At 36.6% G+C, this 12,579-nt stretch overlaps 1 protein-coding gene across 2 annotated transcripts in view; it reads left to right on the plus strand.

Moving 5' to 3' along the window:
- The window catches only part of MEMO1 (mediator of cell motility 1), a 116,689-nt gene that overhangs the window by 16,580 nt on the left and 87,530 nt on the right, over positions 1-12,579 (plus strand). The gene's annotated exons all lie outside the window — the stretch shown is intronic.

The raw sequence follows: 12,579 nt of genomic DNA on the forward strand, positions 1-12,579 counted from the left end.
TCATTAAAGAATCACATTTGTTAGTATCACCATTCTTATCAGAAAAGTCTAGTTGACTTGGGAAGCTTTTAAGCCCATAATGGTAGAAACAAATTTTGCAGAATTTCAGTTTTCTCAAAGCTTGAATTCATAGTCAGCAATACATACTGACAGTTGTTTTTCTTGATGTGATAGGCTCACTGCTGATTTTCAAGGAAATTCTGCTAAATGCCCAAGATTAAGTAACCATTATTTGTCAGTCATTCCTTCAAGAAAAATGTTGTTCCATAAAAAAGTGGCTAGGTCAGCTTACAACTCAGTCATGTAAGTGCTTTCCTTTGAGACAGCCATCGTGCTTTCCATTTCAGCACACAGAATATTGAAAAGTGTGTACTCAAGGGTTGAGATATAATAAAATGTGTCATATTTATAGCTATAGTTCATCAAAGACATTCCTAAATGAAACTGGCTTTTTTTTTTTTTTTTAAGTTTGTTATGTGTGTGGTGGCGAAGAATGTAATGGCTGCTAATATTGTCTAGTACCCTTGCTAATAAGAGGCTTAGCAGTTGGGGCACCTGGGTGGTACAGTCATTTAAGTGTCTGCCTTCAGATCAGGTCATGATCCTTGTGTCCTGGAATCGAACCCCATATGGGGCTCCCTGCTTAGCTAGGAGCCTGAACCATCTTCTCCCTCTTCCTCTGCCTCTACCCACCTACTCATGCTTCTCTCTCTCAAATAAATAAAATTAAAAAAAAAGATGCGTAGTAGTTTTACCTACTTTTGAACCATCAGAGCAAATGTCAATACAGTGAAAGAAGCAAATAATATTTATAGTATTATTATGAAAATGATTTTAACTTGATAGACCTTCTGAAAGGATCTCAGAGATCCCCAGGAATCTGCAGATGTTACTTTGAGAACTGCTGGATTATAGAAATCCTTGCTTTTCCTTGGCAATTATATTAACCCTCCTACCCCCCCCCCAAATTCTCTATTGTAGTGACTGTCAATCTGACTGTTTATCTTTATATACACTCCCCACCCCTCCACAGTATATCCTGTACTATATTATATACTGCTTTTGTCGCTCATTTTGACCTGATTTTCAAGAGGACAATGATATAAGTGATTCTGATACACTTCTTTCACCTCTGTGGTGAGGGATTATTGGAAACCTGCTGAATTAGAATTGCTGTTAAGTGGGACCCAGATATCTGCATTTTTACCATACACCAAAGATAGTTCTAATACACAACATAGAGAACTACTGTTTTGAGCCTTTAAGAAGAAAACTGGCTTGCTCGGTATAGAAGAAGGTATCACCATCATCAGTTTTGTATTTACTGTTCAGAATAGATGACATCACCATTACCGGTTCTGTATTTATTGCTCAGAGTGAAAGGTGACATCACTGCTGTCATCTTTGTATTTCTAGCACCCAAAGCAGCATCTGGCACACAGCAGGAGCTCACTAAATGCTCATGACTCTTGTTATGTTATTTGTCTAACACTAACTTGCCAAATATATGATGATAAAGTTAGCTCTAAATTATGTATTTAATTATATTTCTTAGTGTGCTGTAAGAGTATGTTTTAGAACTTACAAACCAAGGAAATCAGATGTGACTGTACTGCTTTAATGATTCCTGCTTCAATGATTTTTTTTTTTTTTATTTTTTGGTATTTGTATTTAAGCTTCTGATTATAGGTAGCCTACATGATTTGGCTTATTCCTGCCTATTGTACATTATCTTTTGTCATCTCCCCCTTGTTTACTAGGATTCGTGGAACTGGTTGTTTTTTCTTCCTGATTCATTTAACATGGCGAACTCTCTACTCAGGGCTATTTTACTCGCTATTCTCTCTTCCTAGAAATTTCGACCCCCAAGTCTTTTTTTTTTTTTTTAAAGATTTTTATTTATTCAGGGACAGAGAGAGATCACAAGTAGGCAGAGAAGCAGGCAGAGAGAGAGAAGGAGGGGAGGAAGCAGGCTCCCTGCTGAGCAGAGAGCCGATGCGGGACTTGATCCCAGGACCCTGAGATCATGACCTGAGCTGAAGGCAGAGGCTTAACCCACTGAGCCACCCAGGCGTCCCTTTTTTAAAGTTTTTATTTACTTAGAGAGAATGAGAGAGAGCATGAGAGGGGGGAGGGTCGGAGGGAGAAGCAGACTTCCTGCTAAGCAGGGAGCCTGATATGAGACTTGATCCTGGGACTCCAGGAGCGTGGGGTATGAACCGAGCTGAATGCAGTTGCTCAACCAACTGAGCCACCCAGATGCCCTCCACTCCCACTTGGCTCTTTTTACTCCAGAGGTCTCAATTCAGTTGTTAGATACTTGAGGTGCCTTCCCTGCCCTTTTTTTTTTTTTTTTTAAACTTTTGTCTTCTTGGGGCACCTGGGTGGTTCAGTCGGTTCAGTGTCTGCCTTTGGCTCAGATGATAATCCCAGAGTCCTGGGTTTGAGCCCCATGTCAGACTCCTTGCTCGGTGGGGAGTCTGCTTCTCCCTCTCCCTCTGCACCCCCCACTAGTTCTCTCTCTCTCTCAAATAAATAAACAAAATCTTTAAACTCTGTCTTCTCTACTAGACAGAGTGGCTACAAAGTAATAGTTCTGTTTGATAGCATTGATCAGAATTTGAAGTTACTTTGTTTACTTTGTTGTTGCCCCAGTGTCAGAAATAGTCTCGGTGTGAAATAGGACTATTTTGTAAACTTCATTAAATAAATAAATGAATGAATAAGTGAAGAGATTATATGGAAGAAAATTATTTTGGTTATTCAGTATATATCTTAAACTGACTAGAAAAGATAATGGCCTATTTATTTATTTGTTTGTTTATTTATTAGAGAGAAAGAAAGAGAGAATCTTAAGCAAGCTTCATGCTCAGTGTGTCCTGACATAGGGCTTGATCTCATGACCCTGAGATCATGCCTTGAAGTGAAATCATGAGTTGCTTGCTTAACCAACTGAGCCACCCAGTATTTGTTAATAATTAAGGACTTTATGTGAATAACTTTCTTCAGCTAGATTAAGTGAAATATCACATATGTATTTGGGTTTTCTGGTTTATAAATTTGCCTGTGGAGTAGATGGTGTAGAATTTTTTAACTGAGTTAAGACAGTTTGTGTTTTAGATTTCTATATAGTCTATTTACCAGTTTGTCCATCCGGCAGTAATGAATGGTTGTTTTGTACATATTAGTTAATCAGGAAGTATTCACTAAATACATGGTAGTGTCTCACTAAAAATTTTGGGGAGTAGAAGATAAGTACAAATGAACCCCCACCCAAGTTCAGATGCTCCATATGCTGGGGCTTCTGGATTCTCTTGAATGATTATAGCCAACATATATTGAGTCTTTGCTGTATGTCAGGCATTTGCACTTGCATTTCTCTTTTAGTACAACAGCCCATGAAAATGATTAGGTTATTCAGCGTCACAGTGTTGGTGCTAGTGTTCCAACCAGCTCGATCTGCAGTTGGAACTCTTAAGTACCATTCCATATTGCATCCCATACAAGGCTTTTAGTAAATTAACATCTTAGATAATTAAACATATATATTTCTTTGAAAATAAAATGTTAGGGAATCATTTAACTTGTAAAACATTCTGTTTTGTGGAGTTTCATGGCATAAGATCGATAAAAGCAAGATAGTCATAAAAAAACTCCCAAATATGTAAAGTTCTTAACCCTGTATGTTGTATAAATTATATAGTGCACAATGTTTTAATATGCTGTCTTGTAATTAAAACACATTTTCAAGTGTACGAGTTTTCAGTGGTTATCCATTCTCTATATGGGAAACAAGCAAACTTTAAAAAAAATTTTTTTTAGGATAATAATACTTATTATCTCACAGTTTCTGTGGTCAAGAATCCATGTGTGGCTTAGCTGGCTCCTCATGCTAAGGGTCTTCAAGCAAACTCCTTAATGTCAGCTTAAGGGGTTACTTCTTCTAGCTCCCCCTTCTCAACTATGCGGGCTTTTGTTTCATGCAACTGAGATGGTCATTTCCACATTTGTGCTTTTGTTTATTGCTTCCTTTTGTTTGGAAATACCCTGCCATCTTCTGCTTTTCTGGTTCTACCTTAAGACCTGAGTTAATTTATTTTTCTTCCTGACACTCTTCTTTCATCTGAACTCTTAAATCCCTCATTAGGCACTGTATTTTTAGCTTATCTTGTTTTATATAGCTATTTCCCCAACTGGATAAACCTCTTGATGGAAATGGCTGTCACTGGTATCTTTTTGTAGTTTGTTGTGTCTTACACACAAGGAGTTCAGTAACTGCTTGCTAGTGGAAAAGATAATAAAAAGCCATGTATGTAATGTCAGGAATGTTTTTAAATAAACATTTCATTTTGTTCATTTTGTCTCATTATAAATCTTAAGTTTAAAATCTGAAAATTTATATTCTTGTAGAAGATTTTAGTGTTTAATTTTGTGAAGAAATGAAAAGTTGGCACTCTAAATGGGAAAAAAAAGTATGTTATATGTCAGTCTGTATAAATAACAGGAATATGATCATAGTAATTAATATTTTGAACATTTTTTTTCTTTTTCTTTTCTCTTTTTAAAAGCAGGCTCCACTCTCAGTGTGGGGCTCAAACTCATGACCCTGAGGTTAAGAGTCACGTGGTCCACTAATTGAGCCAGCCAGGCACCCCAGTATTTTGAGTTTGTAGAAATGGGTATTTTTTTGACTATATATATATATATATATAAAATATATAATAATAAATAAATAAAATTTTTAAATATATTATATTTAAAATTTTATTTATTTATTTATAAATAAATAATAAATAAATAAAATTTTTAAATATAAATAAATAAATAAAAATTTTAGATATATATTATATTATATATATTATATAAAATATATAAAATATATAATATAATATATATTATATAAAATATATAATATATATATAATATATATATTTAAAAATTTTATTTATTTATTTGACAGAGAGAGAGAGAGAGAGAGAGAGACAGTGAGAGAGGGAGCACAAGCAGGGGGAGTGGGAGGGAGCACAAGCAGGGAGCCTGATGTGGGGCTCAATCCCAGGATACTGGGATCATGACCTAAGCGGAAGGCAGATGCCTAAGGACTGAGCCACCCAGGCAGCCCGATATGTTATATATTTAATTAATAATCAAAACAGTTTTCTCGTATACTCTAAATTGGCTTGAAAACATTCTTTATAAATGTGACTTATATTTATTTATTTTTTTTAATATTTTGTTTATTTGACAGAGAGCGCGTGCAGCTCGCCTGGTGAATTCAGTCTGTGAAAATAATGTGAAATATACATTATAAGGACATAGCATTAGGAGTCACTAACAAGCCAAATTTCTAAAATGCACTAAAAAATATGTGCCCTTTGATTAAAAATATATGAAGGTAATTTAAAAAGAGCCTACCATGTCCAAAACATTGGATTGTACCTTCAAACCACTTTGGCCATGTGATTTAGACTCACTTTAAAACCACGTGGTTTTGGAGTGCCTGGGTGGCTCAGTGGGTTAAAGCCTCTGCCTTCAGCTCAGGTCATGATCCTGGAGTCCTGGGGTAGAGGCCTGCATCAGGTTCTCTGCTTGGCGGGGAGCCTACTTCCCCCCTCTCTCTGCCTGCCTTTCTGCCTACTTGTGATCTCTGTCTAATAAATAAAAAAATCTTAAAAACGAAACAAAACAAAACAATACACGTGGTTTTAACTCTGTTGGTTAAGGGTCTGCATTCAGTTGGAGTCATGATTCCAATGGCGCAGGGCATCAGACTTCCCGTTGGGCGGGGAGCCTGCTTCTCCCTCTCCTTTTCTGGGGAGCCAGGAGCCCCTGACTTAAATTTCTTTCTAAATCTGGAGTGTACATGGAGAAAGCTTTTAAATTCAACTTGTTTATTTTCTTCATTAGTGTTTTTCTACTTTGAACTCTATTTAAATATTTTAAATTTCCTGTGAGAATTTGCTTCCTTATTTGCCACTTTATCTTTACCCTACTCAGTGTTTTCTCAAGGAACACTAATTTCAGGAGCCACATTTATTGAAAGTAATTAAAATTATCTACAGTAAGAGTCTAGAATGAACTTGAACTTATCTTGTTTACATTTTATGGGCCACTTGAAGAGAAAGTGGTTTGAAAGTACAATCCAATGTTTTGGACATGGTGGGTTTTTAAAAAAATTACCTTCATATATTTTTAATCTAGGGCATATATTTTTTAGTGCATTTTAGAAATTTGGCTTGTTAGTGACCCCTAATGCTATGTCCTTATAATGTATATATTTCACATTATTTTCAGCATTAACCATTGTTTCATTATTATTTTTTTAAGATTACTTGGCCATGCAACTAGTTACTAACATAGTCCTGACCAATGTTTTCATTCTAAAGCTCTGTTCACAAGATTTTTTTCTTTGAGACAGGTTAGCTTTTTATACTATTGGATTGACATTCTTCATAACCTTTGGAAATTCACATGGATAAAATGATATTGATTGTGGACCCTGAATGAATATTTCTGTTATGGCAAGAAACATTAAGTATTAGATACTACACACATTTTTAATATATTAAACCAAGGATTGATGCATTAGATTTTTTTCCTCTCCTGTATTTTTTTAAAAGATTTTATTTATTTATTTATTTGAGTTAGGGAGAGAGTGAGCACACAAGCACAAGTGGGGTGTGGGGTAGGAAGAAGCAGGCTCCCTGCTCACCTGATGCGGGGCTCAATCCAGGACCCTGAGATGATGACCTGAGCTGAAGGCAGATGCTTAACCTACTGAGCTACCCAGATGCCCCTCTCCTATTGTATTTTTTGAGAAATGTTTGAGGAGGATTTACGTAATTTCAGCTGTCTTAATTTTGCCATATTTAAATGTGTTTAGAGTCTAGACTCATTTCTCAGCTCACCATTGCTGTGTACTTCTTCCTTTCTTTTCCTTTCAGTCTGTCTAGAGACTGTTTCTAGGCAAAGATACTTTGTTTTTTAGTACTCCGCCCACATAATGGGGGGGGAGAAATAAAACTAGGACATTACTGCCATTTTCTAGATACCCACTAGGATGTGTAAACTAAGTACTGGTGAGATCTAGGTGGCACCTTCTGTGTGTCTATGCGGCAGGGCATGAATTTAGGAGTGTAGGCATTCACTTAATGGGGGGGGTGGCAGGCAAGGGAGAAGCAGGCTCCCCAGTGAGCTCGATGTGGGACTCTGTTCCAGGACCCAAGGATCATAATCTGAGCCAAAGGCAGACGCTTAACTGATGGAGCCACCCAGGCATCCCTAAATTGTCTTTTTTGGTTTGTTTTATTGAGGTGAAATTCAGATAATATAAAATTAGCCATCTTAAGATGTGTGTTTCATGTGCATTTAGTATATTCACAGTGTTGTACAACTACCACCTGTATTAAATTTCAAAATATTCTTATTACCCCGAAAGAAATTTATTAAGCAGTTAACCTCTTAAGCCTATTAAGTTGCTCCCCATTCGCATGTACCTATAGTTGCTGTCAGCCATCAAATCTGCTTTCTGTCTTTATGGATTTACCTATTTGGGATATTTCATATAAATAGGACCATACAGTATGTGACTTTTTTTTTTTTTAAGATTTTTTTTAATTTGAGAGAGAGAGAGTGATTGAATGAGCACATAAGCAAGGACAAGGGCACAGGGAGGAGAAATAGACTTCCTCTCTTTACTTCTCTTCTCTTTTTTCCTTTTTTCTTCCATTCTTCTTCCTCCTTCCCTCCTTCCTCTTCTTTTCTCTTCCCTCCCCTCCCTTCTCTTCCCCTCCCTTCCCCTCCCCTCCCCTCCCCTCCCTTCCCCTCCCTTCCCCTCTCCTCCCCTCCCGTCTACTCTCCTTTGTCTTTTCTCTTTTCTCTATGTCCAGTGTGGGGCTTGAACTTATGACCCTTTATGGCCAGCCCACCTTCTATTTCTTCTTTTTTAAATAGCCATCCTAATGAGTGTGAAATGGTATCTCAATGTAGATTGATTAGCATTTTCTAATTACTAATGATTTTGAACATCTTTTCAGGTGTTTATTGGCCATTTGTATATTTTATTTGGAAAAATGTTTATCCAGATCTTTTGCACATTTTGAAATTGGGTTGTTTGTCCTTTTGTTGTTGGGTTATAAGAGGCATATATTCTAGGTATTAATTCTTTACCAGATATACGATTTGCAAGTATTTTCTCCTTTAAGGTTGTTCTTTTCATTCTCCTGACAATATCTTTTCATGTGTGGAAGTTTTTCATTTTGATCAAGTCCAGTTTTATCTATTTGTTTCTTTTGTTTGCTCATACTTTTGGTGTTCTATCTAATAATAAACTGTTAGCAAATCCAAGATCGTGATGATTTGCCCCTGCGTTTTTCTTCTGAGAGATTTATAGTTCTGTTCTATTTAGGTTATTGGTCCATTCTGAGTTAAATTTTGTGTATGGAGTGAGGTAGGGGGTCCAGCTTTATTCTTTTGTTAATGTGAATGTCCAGTTGTCTCAGGGTTTAAGAGGTTCATCTTTCCTCATTGAATTTTCCATAGGTGTTTGGGTTTATTGCTGGATTTACAGTTCTATCCCATAGATATTTAGGTTTATTTCTGGATTTTCAGTTCTGTCCCGTTGGTTTGTCCTTATGCCAGTACCACACTATTTGGTCACCGTAGTTTTGTAGTTAAGTTTTGAAATTGGGAATGTGTGTCTTCTACCTTTGTTCTTTTTCAAGATTCTTTTGGCTATTCAGGGCCCTTTGAAGTTCCAAATGAATTTGAGGATCAGCTTTTCCATTTCTGCGAAAAAGGCAGTTGAAATTTTGATAGAAATTGCATTAGATCTGTAGATCACTTTGGGGAGTATTGCAATTTTAACAGTATTAAGTGAATATATACACAGGATGTCTTTATTTCAGTATTATTTATAGTTTTAATATATATGTCTTTTACACCCTTGGTTAAATTTATTGCTAAGTATTCTTTTTGAGTCTATCATATATGGACTTGTTTTCTTAATTTCCTTTGGGTTCATCATCACTAATGAATAGAAATACAAGTGATTTTTTTTTTTTTTTGGTTGATCTTGTATCCTACAACAGTCCTGAATTCCTTTATTAGCTTTAATAGTTTTAATGTGGATTTAAAAAAAAATTTTTTTTTTTAAGATTTTGTTTATTTATTTGACAGACAGAGATCACAAGTAGGCACAGAGGCAGGCAGAGAGAGAGGAGGAAGCAGGCTCCCCGCAGAGCAGAGAGCCCCACTCGGGGCTCCATCCCAGGACCCTGGGATCATGACCTGAGCTAAAGGCAGAGGCTTTAACCCACTGAGCCACCCAGGTGCCCCTTAATGTGGATTCTTTAGAATTTTTTTGATTCTTTAGAATTTTTTAATGTAAAATATCATGTCATCTGTGAATAGGGATAATTTTACATTTTCCTTTCCAATTTGGATGCCTCTTACTTCTTTTTCTTGCCCAATTACTTTAGCTGAGAACTTCTAGTACAAAATTGAAAAGAAGTGGCAAAAGTGGGCATTCTTGTTTTATTCCTCGTTTTCGGGGGGATGCTTTTATTTTTTTGCTGTTGAGTATATTAGCTGTGGGTTTTCTCATAAATGTTCCTTTCTTAGGTCCAGGAAGTTTCCTTCTATTCCAAGTCTTTTTTTGTTTGTTTGTTTAATTTTATTCATTTATTTGAGAGAGAGAGAGCGTACAAGCAAGGTGAGGGGCAGAGGGAGAAGCAGACTCCCCGCTGAGCAGGGAGCCTGATACAAAGCTGGATCCTGGGACTCCAGGATCACGATCTAAGCCGAAGGCAGATGCTTAACTCATTGAGCCACCCAGGTGACCCTCCAAGTCTGTTTTTATCATGAAAGGGTGTTGGGTTTTGTGAAATGCTTTTTCTATACCAATTGAGATGATCATGTGGTTTTTTTTTCCTTTAATTTTATTAATGTGGTGTATTGCATTGCTTGGTTTCAATATATTGAACTGCCCTTGTATTCTTGGAATAAATTCCACTAAATTGAGGTATATAATTCTTTTACAGTGTTGCTGGATTTCATTTGATAGTATGTCATTGAGGACTTCTTTATATTCACAAAGGATATTGATTTGTGGTTTTCTTGTGGTGTCTTTGTCTAGCTTTATAATCAGGATAGCCTCATAAAGTGAGGTAAGAAGTGTTCTGTACTCTTCTGTTTTGGGGGAGAGTTTGGGAATAATTGGCATTAATTCTGCTTTGTATATTTGGTAGGATTCACTAGTAAAACCATCTGGTCCTGGACTTTTCTTTGTTGGGACATTTTAATTACCAACTCAGTCTCTTTGCTTGTTATACATATGTTCCAATTTTCTATTCTTGAGTCAGTTTGGATAGTTTGTGTGTTTCTGGGAATTTATCCATTTCATCTAGGTTATCTAATCTGTTGGTGTGCAGTTGTTCATAGTGTTCTCTTAAAATTCTTTTCATTTCTGTAAGGTGGTTAGTATTGTCTCCTTTATATTGGTTTTTAAATAAAGCTTTTACTTTTTGTTTTGTTAGTTTTTTTCTTGATTTGGTATGTTTCTAACTCAGCCCAGTTTGTTTCCCACACTTTAAAGGTGGAGGAATGGGAAACATGACAAGTACATCATCCAGAAGTGGCTGTATACTGGTGTTACTGTGCATCATTTCAAGTAGAGTTAAGTTCATTAGACTCCCAGACCACATCCCAGCATTTGCATGAAAGATCATTAACATTAGCATCCATATGAACATATCAGTTTTAAGAATCTGAAAATATAAAAAAATATAAAATATTATATAAAATATAAAAAAAGCAAGCAAGGGGCGCCTGGGTGGCTCAGCGGGTTAAAGCCTCTGCCTTCGGCTCGGGTCATGATCCCAGGGTCTTGGGATCGAGCCCCATGTCGGGCTCTCTGCTCAGCAGGGAGCCTGCTTCCTCCTCTCTCTCTCTCTCTGCCTGCTTCTCTGCCTACTTGTGATTTCTGACTGTCAAATAAATAAATTAAAAAAAAAAAAAAAAGCAAGCAAAATTTTTAGATGGGGTGTGGAGAGAGTAAAGTCTGATCTAGTTGATGCATTACTATATGAAGGAAATTTTCAACCTGAGATGTTGCTTCAGTTTGGTCAGGGTGTTAGTAGTGGCAGTAAAAGGTATTTTGCTCGTGTATCTGCAGTGTTTTTTGTTGTTATTGTTGTTTTAAACTTTAAAATTTTTTTTTTAAGATTTTATTTATTTGACAGAGAGAGATCACCAGTAGGCAGAGAGGCAGGCAGAGAGAGAGGGGGAAGCAGGCTCCCCATTGAGCAGAGAGCCCAATGCGGGGCTCCATCCCAGGACTCTGAGATCATGACTCGAGCTGAAGGCAGAGGCTTAACCCACTGAACCACCCAGGCACCCCTCTACAGTATTTTTTTAATTGATTCCCACAGGGATGATAGTGCTTTCTGAGCATGAATGAGAACTATGTATGCTATTTGGTCAAGAAACATGTTAATAGATAGTTACCTCAAGACCCTCAAGCCGGGCTGTGACAGTGCCCAGCAGTGAATGGTTATTTAATAAAATGTTTGATTATGTGGAGGAATCAACAAAACAAATGTAACAATAAAACTGCTGAGTAGTTGTCTGAAATATGACAGAGGGTGAGATCAATTAAACTAACATTAACTGAAAGTTCAACATATGCAACTTTCTGTTAAAGTATTGGAGATTAGGAATCCTCCCAGAAAGTTTCCTGTGGAATTAATATAGTCTTAAATGGGTAAGTGGATGTAGTAACTAGCCTTTTCTATGTAAGAGCCAGTATTGAATTATTTATGACACTTACCTAAAATAAACTTTATTAGTAAATACTAATAAAAATATATTACCTATATAAGATCAAATCAAAATGTCTGGTATTTTAAACATTTTAGTAGTTCATCAGCCAACATTTCTCTACCATTTATATAACATTTTAAAGTTTTATTTTTATAAGTATGCTGTAACCTGAAATGGGACTCTAGTATTTTCTAGATTCTGAGGAAAGGTTAAAAACTTGGAGTGGGGGCACCTGGGTGGCTCATTGGGTTAAAGCCTCTGCTTTCTGCTCAGGTCATGGTCCCAGGGTTCAGGGATCAAGCCCCGCATCGGGCTCTCTGCTCGGCAGGGAGTCTGCTTCCCCCTCTCTCTTTCTCTCTGCCTGCTTCTCTGCCTAGTTGTGATCTCTCTCTCTCTCTGTCAAATAAATAAATTAAAAAAAAAAAAACTTGGAGTGGTATTCTTATTAGAGAATGTATTTACTATCTCAAATTCTATCTATAGTGGATAGCATTGATGATAAAAAGAAGATTAAAAAACCCCCCACAAACGTTGGATTGCGAAACAGAATGTTCTTAGTTTATATGTTAAGAGTTTGGGGGAAGTTATGGAGTTGAAGTGGAGGGATATGAAATGTGGAGTGTAGTTTTATTATCAAGGGGATAAAAAGTAAGAGAGAAGGAAGCCTCTTTGGTAATTAATCTGAGGCACTTCTTGGAAGATTTATTACTCTACAGTTTGGTCACTAATAGGACACTCTATAATTTAGTCATTAATAGA

Source organism: Martes martes (genome assembly GCF_963455335.1).
Source record: "Martes martes genome assembly, chromosome: 9".
NCBI lineage: Eukaryota > Metazoa > Chordata > Mammalia > Carnivora > Mustelidae > Martes > Martes martes.